The sequence below is a fragment of the Hoplias malabaricus genome, chromosome 11 (genome assembly GCF_029633855.1).
Source record: "Hoplias malabaricus isolate fHopMal1 chromosome 11, fHopMal1.hap1, whole genome shotgun sequence".
NCBI lineage: Eukaryota > Metazoa > Chordata > Actinopteri > Characiformes > Erythrinidae > Hoplias > Hoplias malabaricus.
In genome coordinates, this window is record NC_089810.1 from 27,454,643 (window position 1) to 27,467,524 (window position 12,882).

Genomic DNA, 12,882 nt, shown 5'->3' on the forward strand with positions numbered 1-12,882 from the left:
AGTTCAGCCAATAAAAATGTATTTCTGTCATTCATTGCAAACAAACCAGAAAGTGTTTTTCGTTGCTCTTCTTGTCTGAATAAACAAATATGCAGTTTGCTGGAAATAAGCTGTACTCTGACAGTCGTTCTTATGGAGTGCAGTTCAGCTAATAAAACTCTTTCTGCCTTTCATTGCAAGCAAGCCCGAAAGTGTTTTTATGCTTCATACTGGATTGTAAAAGCAAAGTTGCCGTGTGCTGAAAACAAGTTGTTCTTTGACAGTCTTGAATACTGAGTGCAGTTCAGTTAACAAAAATGCCTTTCTGGTGCTCATTGCAAACAAGTCAGAAAGTGTTTTTCGTTGCTCTTCTTGTCTGAATAAACAAATATGCAGTTTGCTGGAAATAAGCTGTACTCTGACAGTCGTTCTTATGGAGTGCAGTTCAGCTAATAAAACTCTTTCTGCCTTTCATTGCAAGCAAGCCCGAAAGTGTTTTTATGCTTCATACTGGATTGTAAAAGCAAAGTTGCCGTGTGCTGAAAACAAGTTGTTCTTTGACAGTCTTGAATACTGAGTGCAGTTCAGTTAATAAAACTGTCTTTCTGGTGCTCATTGCAAACAAGCCAGAAAGTGTTTTTCGTTGCTCTTCTTGTCTGAATAAACAAATATGCAGTTTGCTGGAAATAAGCTGTACTCTGACAGTCGTTCTTATGGAGTGCAGTTCAGTTAATAAAACTCTTTCTGCCTTTCATTGCAAGCAAGCCCGAAAGTGTTTTTATGCTTCATACTGGATTGTAAAAGCAAAGTTGCCGTGTGCTGAAAACAAGTTGTTCTTTGACAGTCTTGAATACTGAGTGCAGTTCAGTTAATAAAACTGTCTTTCTGGTGCTCATTGCAAACAAGCCAGAAAGTGTTTTTCGTTGCTCTTCTTGTCTGAATAAACAAATATGCAGTTTGCTGGAAATAAGCTGTACTCTGACAGTCGTTCTTATGGAGTGCAGTTCAGCTAATAAAACTCTTTCTGCCTTTCATTGCAAGCAAGCCCGAAAGTGTTTTTATGCTTCATACTGGATTGTAAAAGCAAAGTTGCCGTGTGCTGAAAACAAGTTGTTCATTGACAGTCTTGAATACTGAGTGCAGTTCAGTTAATAAAACTGTCTTTCTGGTGCTCATTGCAAACAAGCTAGAAATTGTTTTTCTGTGTTCCAATTGTTAGTATAAACAAATATGCAGTCTGCTGAAAGCAAGCTGTTCTTTGATAGTCTTTCTTATGGAGTGCAGTTCAGCTAATAAAACTCTTTCTGCATTTCATTGCAAGCAAGCCCGAAAGTGTTTTAATGCTTCATAATGGATTGTAAAAGCAAAGTTGCTGTGTGCTGAAAACAAGTTGTTCTTTGACAGTCTTGAATTCTGACTGCAGTTCAGCCAATAAAAATGTATTTCTGTCATTCATTGCAAACAAACCAGAAAGTGTTTTTCGTTGCTCTTCTTGTCTGAATAAACAAATATGCAGTTTGCTGGAAATAAGCTGTACTCTGACAGTCGTTCTTATGGAGTGCAGTTCAGCTAATAAAACTCTTTCTGCCTTTCATTGCAAGCAAGCCCGAAAGTGTTTTTATGCTTCATACTGGATTGTAAAAGCAAAGTTGCCGTGTGCTGAAAACAAGTTGTTCTTTGACAGTCTTGAATACTGAGTGCAGTTCAGTTAACAAAAATGCCTTTCTGGTGCTCATTGCAAACAAGTCAGAAAGTGTTTTTCGTTGCTCTTCTTGTCTGAATAAACAAATATGCAGTTTGCTGGAAATAAGCTGTACTCTGACAGTCGTTCTTATGGAGTGCAGTTCAGCTAATAAAACTCTTTCTGCCTTTCATTGCAAGCAAGCCCGAAAGTGTTTTTATGCTTCATACTGGATTGTAAAAGCAAAGTTGCCGTGTGCTGAAAACAAGTTGTTCTTTGACAGTCTTGAATACTGAGTGCAGTTCAGTTAATAAAACTGTCTTTCTGGTGCTCATTGCAAACAAGCCAGAAAGTGTTTTTCGTTGCTCTTCTTGTCTGAATAAACAAATATGCAGTTTGCTGGAAATAAGCTGTACTCTGACAGTCGTTCTTATGGAGTGCAGTTCAGTTAATAAAACTCTTTCTGCCTTTCATTGCAAGCAAGCCCGAAAGTGTTTTTATGCTTCATACTGGATTGTAAAAGCAAAGTTGCCGTGTGCTGAAAACAAGTTGTTCTTTGACAGTCTTGAATACTGAGTGCAGTTCAGTTAATAAAACTGTCTTTCTGGTGCTCATTGCAAACAAGCTAGAAATTGTTTTTCTGTGTTCCAATTGTTAGTATAAACAAATATGCAGTCTGCTGAAAGCAAGCTGTTCTTTGATAGTCTTTCTTATGGAGTGCAGTTCAGCTAATAAAACTCTTTCTGCATTTCATTGCAAGCAAGCCCGAAAGTGTTTTAATGCTTCATAATGGATTGTAAAAGCAAAGTTGCTGTGTGCTGAAAACAAGTTGTTCTTTGACAGTCTTGAATTCTGACTGCAGTTCAGCCAATAAAAATGTATTTCTGTCATTCATTGCAAACAAACCAGAAAGTGTTTTTCGTTGCTCTTCTTGTCTGAATAAACAAATATGCAGTTTGCTGGAAATAAGCTGTACTCTGACAGTCGTTCTTATGGAGTGCAGTTCAGCTAATAAAACTCTTTCTGCCTTTCATTGCAAGCAAGCCCGAAAGTGTTTTTATGCTTCATACTGGATTGTAAAAGCAAAGTTGCCGTGTGCTGAAAACAAGTTGTTCTTTGACAGTCTTGAATACTGAGTGCAGTTCAGTTAATAAAACTGTCTTTCTGGTGCTCATTGCAAACAAGCTAGAAATTGTTTTTCTGTGTTCCAATTGTTAGTATAAACAAATATGCAGTCTGCTGAAAGCAAGCTGTTCTTTGATAGTCTTTCTTATGGAGTGCAGTTCAGCTAATAAAACTCTTTCTGCATTTCATTGCAAGCAAGCCCGAAAGTGTTTTAATGCTTCATAATGGATTGTAAAAGCAAAGTTGCTGTGTGCTGAAAACAAGTTGTTCTTTGACAGTCTTGAATTCTGACTGCAGTTCAGCCAATAAAAATGTATTTCTGTCATTCATTGCAAACAAGCCAGAAAGTGTTTTTCGTTGCTCTTCTTGTCTGAATAAACAAATATGCAGTTTGCTGGAAATAAGCTGTACTCTGACAGTCGTTCTTATGGAGTGCAGTTCAGCTAATAAAACTCTTTCTGCCTTTCATTGCAAGCAAGCCCGAAAGTGTTTTTATGCTTCATACTGGATTGTAAAAGCAAAGTTGCCGTGTGCTGAAAACAAGTTGTTCTTTGACAGTCTTGAATACTGAGTGCAGTTCAGTTAACAAAAATGCCTTTCTGGTGCTCATTGCAAACAAGTCAGAAAGTGTTTTTCGTTGCTCTTCTTGTCTGAATAAACAAATATGCAGTTTGCTGGAAATAAGCTGTACTCTGACAGTCGTTCTTATGGAGTGCAGTTCAGCTAATAAAACTCTTTCTGCCTTTCATTGCAAGCAAGCCCGAAAGTGTTTTTATGCTTCATACTGGATTGTAAAAGCAAAGTTGCCGTGTGCTGAAAACAAGTTGTTCTTTGACAGTCTTGAATACTGAGTGCAGTTCAGTTAATAAAACTGTCTTTCTGGTGCTCATTGCAAACAAGCCAGAAAGTGTTTTTCGTTGCTCTTCTTGTCTGAATAAACAAATATGCAGTTTGCTGGAAATAAGCTGTACTCTGACAGTCGTTCTTATGGAGTGCAGTTCAGTTAATAAAACTCTTTCTGCCTTTCATTGCAAGCAAGCCCGAAAGTGTTTTTATGCTTCATACTGGATTGTAAAAGCAAAGTTGCCGTGTGCTGAAAACAAGTTGTTCTTTGACAGTCTTGAATACTGAGTGCAGTTCAGTTAATAAAACTGTCTTTCTGGTGCTCATTGCAAACAAGCTAGAAATTGTTTTTCTGTGTTCCAATTGTTAGTATAAACAAATATGCAGTCTGCTGAAAGCAAGCTGTTCTTTGATAGTCTTTCTTATGGAGTGCAGTTCAGCTAATAAAACTCTTTCTGCATTTCATTGCAAGCAAGCCCGAAAGTGTTTTAATGCTTCATAATGGATTGTAAAAGCAAAGTTGCTGTGTGCTGAAAACAAGTTGTTCTTTGACAGTCTTGAATTCTGACTGCAGTTCAGCCAATAAAAATGTATTTCTGTCATTCATTGCAAACAAGCCAGAAAGTGTTTTTCGTTGCTCTTCTTGTCTGAATAAACAAATATGCAGTTTGCTGGAAATAAGCTGTACTCTGACAGTCGTTCTTATGGAGTGCAGTTCAGCTAATAAAACTCTTTCTGCCTTTCATTGCAAGCAAGCCCGAAAGTGTTTTTATGCTTCATACTGGATTGTAAAAGCAAAGTTGCCGTGTGCTGAAAACAAGTTGTTCTTTGACAGTCTTGAATACTGAGTGCAGTTCAGTTAATAAAACTGTCTTTCTGGTGCTCATTGCAAACAAGCCAGAAAGTGTTTTTCGTTGCTCTTCTTGTCTGAATAAACAAATATGCAGTTTGCTGGAAATAAGCTGTACTCTGACAGTCGTTCTTATGGAGTGCAGTTCAGTTAATAAAACTCTTTCTGCCTTTCATTGCAAGCAAGCCCGAAAGTGTTTTTATGCTTCATACTGGATTGTAAAAGCAAAGTTGCCGTGTGCTGAAAACAAGTTGTTCTTTGACAGTCTTGAATACTGAGTGCAGTTCAGTTAATAAAACTGTCTTTCTGGTGCTCATTGCAAACAAGCCAGAAAGTGTTTTTCGTTGCTCTTCTTGTCTGAATAAACAAATATGCAGTTTGCTGGAAATAAGCTGTACTCTGACAGTCGTTCTTATGGAGTGCAGTTCAGCTAATAAAACTCTTTCTGCCTTTCATTGCAAGCAAGCCCGAAAGTGTTTTTATGCTTCATACTGGATTGTAAAAGCAAAGTTGCCGTGTGCTGAAAACAAGTTGTTCTTTGACAGTCTTGAATACTGAGTGCAGTTCAGTTAATAAAACTGTCTTTCTGGTGCTCATTGCAAACAAGCTAGAAATTGTTTTTCTGTGTTCCAATTGTTAGTATAAACAAATATGCAGTCTGCTGAAAGCAAGCTGTTCTTTGATAGTCTTTCTTATGGAGTGCAGTTCAGCTAATAAAACTCTTTCTGCATTTCATTGCAAGCAAGCCCGAAAGTGTTTTAATGCTTCATAATGGATTGTAAAAGCAAAGTTGCTGTGTGCTGAAAACAAGTTGTTCTTTGACAGTCTTGAATTCTGACTGCAGTTCAGCCAATAAAAATGTATTTCTGTCATTCATTGCAAACAAACCAGAAAGTGTTTTTCGTTGCTCTTCTTGTCTGAATAAACAAATATGCAGTTTGCTGGAAATAAGCTGTACTCTGACAGTCGTTCTTATGGAGTGCAGTTCAGCTAATAAAACTCTTTCTGCCTTTCATTGCAAGCAAGCCCGAAAGTGTTTTTATGCTTCATACTGGATTGTAAAAGCAAAGTTGCCGTGTGCTGAAAACAAGTTGTTCTTTGACAGTCTTGAATACTGAGTGCAGTTCAGTTAACAAAAATGCCTTTCTGGTGCTCATTGCAAACAAGTCAGAAAGTGTTTTTCGTTGCTCTTCTTGTCTGAATAAACAAATATGCAGTTTGCTGGAAATAAGCTGTACTCTGACAGTCGTTCTTATGGAGTGCAGTTCAGCTAATAAAACTCTTTCTGCCTTTCATTGCAAGCAAGCCCGAAAGTGTTTTTATGCTTCATACTGGATTGTAAAAGCAAAGTTGCCGTGTGCTGAAAACAAGTTGTTCTTTGACAGTCTTGAATACTGAGTGCAGTTCAGTTAATAAAACTGTCTTTCTGGTGCTCATTGCAAACAAGCCAGAAAGTGTTTTTCGTTGCTCTTCTTGTCTGAATAAACAAATATGCAGTTTGCTGGAAATAAGCTGTACTCTGACAGTCGTTCTTATGGAGTGCAGTTCAGTTAATAAAACTCTTTCTGCCTTTCATTGCAAGCAAGCCCGAAAGTGTTTTTATGCTTCATACTGGATTGTAAAAGCAAAGTTGCCGTGTGCTGAAAACAAGTTGTTCTTTGACAGTCTTGAATACTGAGTGCAGTTCAGTTAATAAAACTGTCTTTCTGGTGCTCATTGCAAACAAGCCAGAAAGTGTTTTTCGTTGCTCTTCTTGTCTGAATAAACAAATATGCAGTTTGCTGGAAATAAGCTGTACTCTGACAGTCGTTCTTATGGAGTGCAGTTCAGCTAATAAAACTCTTTCTGCCTTTCATTGCAAGCAAGCCCGAAAGTGTTTTAATGCTTCATAATGGATTGTAAAAGCAAAGTTGCTGTGTGCTGAAAACAAGTTGTTCTTTGACAGTCTTGAATTCTGACTGCAGCTCAGCCAATAAAAATGTATTTCTGTCATTCATTGCAAACAAACCAGAAAGTGTTTTTCGTTGCTCTTCTTGTCTGAATAAACAAATATGCAGTTTGCTGGAAATAAGCTGTACTCTGACAGTCGTTCTTATGGAGTGCAGTTCAGCTAATAAAACTCTTTCTGCCTTTCATTGCAAGCAAGCCCGAAAGTGTTTTTATGCTTCATACTGGATTGTAAAAGCAAAGTTGCCGTGTGCTGAAAACAAGTTGTTCTTTGACAGTCTTGAATACTGAGTGCAGTTCAGTTAACAAAAATGCCTTTCTGGTGCTCATTGCAAACAAGTCAGAAAGTGTTTTTCGTTGCTCTTCTTGTCTGAATAAACAAATATGCAGTTTGCTGGAAATAAGCTGTACTCTGACAGTCGTTCTTATGGAGTGCAGTTCAGCTAATAAAACTCTTTCTGCCTTTCATTGCAAGCAAGCCCGAAAGTGTTTTTATGCTTCATACTGGATTGTAAAAGCAAAGTTGCCGTGTGCTGAAAACAAGTTGTTCTTTGACAGTCTTGAATACTGAGTGCAGTTCAGTTAATAAAACTGTCTTTCTGGTGCTCATTGCAAACAAGCCAGAAAGTGTTTTTCGTTGCTCTTCTTGTCTGAATAAACAAATATGCAGTTTGCTGGAAATAAGCTGTACTCTGACAGTCGTTCTTATGGAGTGCAGTTCAGTTAATAAAACTCTTTCTGCCTTTCATTGCAAGCAAGCCCGAAAGTGTTTTTATGCTTCATACTGGATTGTAAAAGCAAAGTTGCCGTGTGCTGAAAACAAGTTGTTCTTTGACAGTCTTGAATACTGAGTGCAGTTCAGTTAATAAAACTGTCTTTCTGGTGCTCATTGCAAACAAGCCAGAAAGTGTTTTTCGTTGCTCTTCTTGTCTGAATAAACAAATATGCAGTTTGCTGGAAATAAGCTGTACTCTGACAGTCGTTCTTATGGAGTGCAGTTCAGCTAATAAAACTCTTTCTGCCTTTCATTGCAAGCAAGCCCGAAAGTGTTTTTATGCTTCATACTGGATTGTAAAAGCAAAGTTGCCGTGTGCTGAAAACAAGTTGTTCTTTGACAGTCTTGAATACTGAGTGCAGTTCAGTTAATAAAACTGTCTTTCTGGTGCTCATTGCAAACAAGCTAGAAATTGTTTTTCTGTGTTCCAATTGTTAGTATAAACAAATATGCAGTCTGCTGAAAGCAAGCTGTTCTTTGATAGTCTTTCTTATGGAGTGCAGTTCAGCTAATAAAACTCTTTCTGCATTTCATTGCAAGCAAGCCCGAAAGTGTTTTAATGCTTCATAATGGATTGTAAAAGCAAAGTTGCTGTGTGCTGAAAACAAGTTGTTCTTTGACAGTCTTGAATTCTGACTGCAGTTCAGCCAATAAAAATGTATTTCTGTCATTCATTGCAAACAAGCCAGAAAGTGTTTTTCGTTGCTCTTCTTGTCTGAATAAACAAATATGCAGTTTGCTGGAAATAAGCTGTACTCTGACAGTCGTTCTTATGGAGTGCAGTTCAGCTAATAAAACTCTTTCTGCCTTTCATTGCAAGCAAGCCCGAAAGTGTTTTTATGCTTCATACTGGATTGTAAAAGCAAAGTTGCCGTGTGCTGAAAACAAGTTGTTCTTTGACAGTCTTGAATACTGAGTGCAGTTCAGTTAACAAAAATGCCTTTCTGGTGCTCATTGCAAACAAGTCAGAAAGTGTTTTTCGTTGCTCTTCTTGTCTGAATAAACAAATATGCAGTTTGCTGGAAATAAGCTGTACTCTGACAGTCGTTCTTATGGAGTGCAGTTCAGCTAATAAAACTCTTTCTGCCTTTCATTGCAAGCAAGCCCGAAAGTGTTTTTATGCTTCATACTGGATTGTAAAAGCAAAGTTGCCGTGTGCTGAAAACAAGTTGTTCTTTGACAGTCTTGAATACTGAGTGCAGTTCAGTTAACAAAAATGCCTTTCTGGTGCTCATTGCAAACAAGCCAGAAAGTGTTTTTCTGTGTTCCAATTGTTAGTATAAACAAATATGCAGTCTGCTGAAAGCAAGCTGTTCTTTGATAGTCTTTCTTATGGAGTGCAGTTCAGCTAATAAAACTCTTTCTGCCTTTCATTGCAAGCAAGCCCGAAAGTGTTTTTATGCTTTATAATGGATTGTAAAGGCAAAGTTGCAGTTTGCTGAAAACGAGTTGTTCTTTGACAGTCTTGAATTCTGACTGCAGTTCAGCCAATAAAAATGTATTTCTGTCATTCATTGCAAACAAGCCAGAAAGTATTTTTCGTTGCTCTTCTTGTCTGAATAAACAAATATGCAGTTTGCTGGAAATAAGCTGTACTCTGACAGTCGTTCTTATGGAGTGCAGTTCAGCTAATAAAACTCTTTCTGCCTTTCATTGCAAGCAAGCCCGAAAGTGTTTTTATGCTTCATACTGGATTGTAAAAGCAAAGTTGCCGTGTGCTGAAAACAAGTTGTTCTTTGACAGTCTTGAATACTGAGTGCAGTTCAGTTAATAAAACTGTCTTTCTGGTGCTCATTGCAAACAAGCCAGAAAGTGTTTTTCGTTGCTCTTCTTGTCTGAATAAACAAATATGCAGTTTGCTGGAAATAAGCTGTACTCTGACAGTCGTTCTTATGGAGTGCAGTTCAGTTAATAAAACTCTTTCTGCCTTTCATTGCAAGCAAGCCCGAAAGTGTTTTTATGCTTCATACTGGATTGTAAAAGCAAAGTTGCCGTGTGCTGAAAACAAGTTGTTCTTTGACAGTCTTGAATACTGAGTGCAGTTCAGTTAATAAAACTGTCTTTCTGGTGCTCATTGCAAACAAGCCAGAAAGTGTTTTTCGTTGCTCTTCTTGTCTGAATAAACAAATATGCAGTTTGCTGGAAATAAGCTGTACTCTGACAGTCGTTCTTATGGAGTGCAGTTCAGCTAATAAAACTCTTTCTGCCTTTCATTGCAAGCAAGCCCGAAAGTGTTTTTATGCTTCATACTGGATTGTAAAAGCAAAGTTGCCGTGTGCTGAAAACAAGTTGTTCTTTGACAGTCTTGAATACTGAGTGCAGTTCAGTTAATAAAACTGTCTTTCTGGTGCTCATTGCAAACAAGCTAGAAATTGTTTTTCTGTGTTCCAATTGTTAGTATAAACAAATATGCAGTCTGCTGAAAGCAAGCTGTTCTTTGATAGTCTTTCTTATGGAGTGCAGTTCAGCTAATAAAACTCTTTCTGCATTTCATTGCAAGCAAGCCCGAAAGTGTTTTAATGCTTCATAATGGATTGTAAAAGCAAAGTTGCTGTGTGCTGAAAACAAGTTGTTCTTTGACAGTCTTGAATTCTGACTGCAGTTCAGCCAATAAAAATGTATTTCTGTCATTCATTGCAAACAAACCAGAAAGTGTTTTTCGTTGCTCTTCTTGTCTGAATAAACAAATATGCAGTTTGCTGGAAATAAGCTGTACTCTGACAGTCGTTCTTATGGAGTGCAGTTCAGCTAATAAAACTCTTTCTGCCTTTCATTGCAAGCAAGCCCGAAAGTGTTTTTATGCTTCATACTGGATTGTAAAAGCAAAGTTGCCGTGTGCTGAAAACAAGTTGTTCTTTGACAGTCTTGAATACTGAGTGCAGTTCAGTTAACAAAAATGCCTTTCTGGTGCTCATTGCAAACAAGTCAGAAAGTGTTTTTCGTTGCTCTTCTTGTCTGAATAAACAAATATGCAGTTTGCTGGAAATAAGCTGTACTCTGACAGTCGTTCTTATGGAGTGCAGTTCAGCTAATAAAACTCTTTCTGCCTTTCATTGCAAGCAAGCCCGAAAGTGTTTTTATGCTTCATACTGGATTGTAAAAGCAAAGTTGCCGTGTGCTGAAAACAAGTTGTTCTTTGACAGTCTTGAATACTGAGTGCAGTTCAGTTAATAAAACTGTCTTTCTGGTGCTCATTGCAAACAAGCCAGAAAGTGTTTTTCGTTGCTCTTCTTGTCTGAATAAACAAATATGCAGTTTGCTGGAAATAAGCTGTACTCTGACAGTCGTTCTTATGGAGTGCAGTTCAGTTAATAAAACTCTTTCTGCCTTTCATTGCAAGCAAGCCCGAAAGTGTTTTTATGCTTCATACTGGATTGTAAAAGCAAAGTTGCCGTGTGCTGAAAACAAGTTGTTCTTTGACAGTCTTGAATACTGAGTGCAGTTCAGTTAATAAAACTGTCTTTCTGGTGCTCATTGCAAACAAGCCAGAAAGTGTTTTTCGTTGCTCTTCTTGTCTGAATAAACAAATATGCAGTTTGCTGGAAATAAGCTGTACTCTGACAGTCGTTCTTATGGAGTGCAGTTCAGCTAATAAAACTCTTTCTGCCTTTCATTGCAAGCAAGCCCGAAAGTGTTTTTATGCTTCATACTGGATTGTAAAAGCAAAGTTGCCGTGTGCTGAAAACAAGTTGTTCATTGACAGTCTTGAATACTGAGTGCAGTTCAGTTAATAAAACTGTCTTTCTGGTGCTCATTGCAAACAAGCTAGAAATTGTTTTTCTGTGTTCCAATTGTTAGTATAAACAAATATGCAGTCTGCTGAAAGCAAGCTGTTCTTTGATAGTCTTTCTTATGGAGTGCAGTTCAGCTAATAAAACTCTTTCTGCATTTCATTGCAAGCAAGCCCGAAAGTGTTTTAATGCTTCATACTGGATTGTAAAAGCAAAGTTGCCGTGTGCTGAAAACAAGTTGTTCTTTGACAGTCTTGAATACTGAGTGCAGTTCAGTTAACAAAAATGCCTTTCTGGTGCTCATTGCAAACAAGTCAGAAAGTGTTTTTCGTTGCTCTTCTTGTCTGAATAAACAAATATGCAGTTTGCTGGAAATAAGCTGTACTCTGACAGTCGTTCTTATGGAGTGCAGTTCAGCTAATAAAACTCTTTCTGCCTTTCATTGCAAGCAAGCCCGAAAGTGTTTTTATGCTTCATACTGGATTGTAAAAGCAAAGTTGCCGTGTGCTGAAAACAAGTTGTTCTTTGACAGTCTTGAATACTGAGTGCAGTTCAGTTAATAAAACTGTCTTTCTGGTGCTCATTGCAAACAAGCCAGAAAGTGTTTTTCGTTGCTCTTCTTGTCTGAATAAACAAATATGCAGTTTGCTGGAAATAAGCTGTACTCTGACAGTCGTTCTTATGGAGTGCAGTTCAGTTAATAAAACTCTTTCTGCCTTTCATTGCAAGCAAGCCCGAAAGTGTTTTTATGCTTCATACTGGATTGTAAAAGCAAAGTTGCCGTGTGCTGAAAACAAGTTGTTCTTTGACAGTCTTGAATACTGAGTGCAGTTCAGTTAATAAAACTGTCTTTCTGGTGCTCATTGCAAACAAGCTAGAAATTGTTTTTCTGTGTTCCAATTGTTAGTATAAACAAATATGCAGTCTGCTGAAAGCAAGCTGTTCTTTGATAGTCTTTCTTATGGAGTGCAGTTCAGCTAATAAAACTCTTTCTGCATTTCATTGCAAGCAAGCCCGAAAGTGTTTTAATGCTTCATAATGGATTGTAAAAGCAAAGTTGCTGTGTGCTGAAAACAAGTTGTTCTTTGACAGTCTTGAATTCTGACTGCAGTTCAGCCAATAAAAATGTATTTCTGTCATTCATTGCAAACAAACCAGAAAGTGTTTTTCGTTGCTCTTCTTGTCTGAATAAACAAATATGCAGTTTGCTGGAAATAAGCTGTACTCTGACAGTCGTTCTTATGGAGTGCAGTTCAGCTAATAAAACTCTTTCTGCCTTTCATTGCAAGCAAGCCCGAAAGTGTTTTTATGCTTCATACTGGATTGTAAAAGCAAAGTTGCCGTGTGCTGAAAACAAGTTGTTCTTTGACAGTCTTGAATACTGAGTGCAGTTCAGTTAATAAAACTGTCTTTCTGGTGCTCATTGCAAACAAGCTAGAAATTGTTTTTCTGTGTTCCAATTGTTAGTATAAACAAATATGCAGTCTGCTGAAAGCAAGCTGTTCTTTGATAGTCTTTCTTATGGAGTGCAGTTCAGCTAATAAAACTCTTTCTGCATTTCATTGCAAGCAAGCCCGAAAGTGTTTTAATGCTTCATAATGGATTGTAAAAGCAAAGTTGCTGTGTGCTGAAAACAAGTTGTTCTTTGACAGTCTTGAATTCTGACTGCAGTTCAGCCAATAAAAATGTATTTCTGTCATTCATTGCAAACAAGCCAGAAAGTGTTTTTCGTTGCTCTTCTTGTCTGAATAAACAAATATGCAGTTTGCTGGAAATAAGCTGTACTCTGACAGTCGTTCTTATGGAGTGCAGTTCAGCTAATAAAACTCTTTCTGCCTTTCATTGCAAGCAAGCCCGAAAGTGTTTTTATGCTTCATACTGGATTGTAAAAGCAAAGTTGCCGTGTGCTGAAAACAAGTTGTTCTTTGACAGTCTTGAATACTGAGTGCAG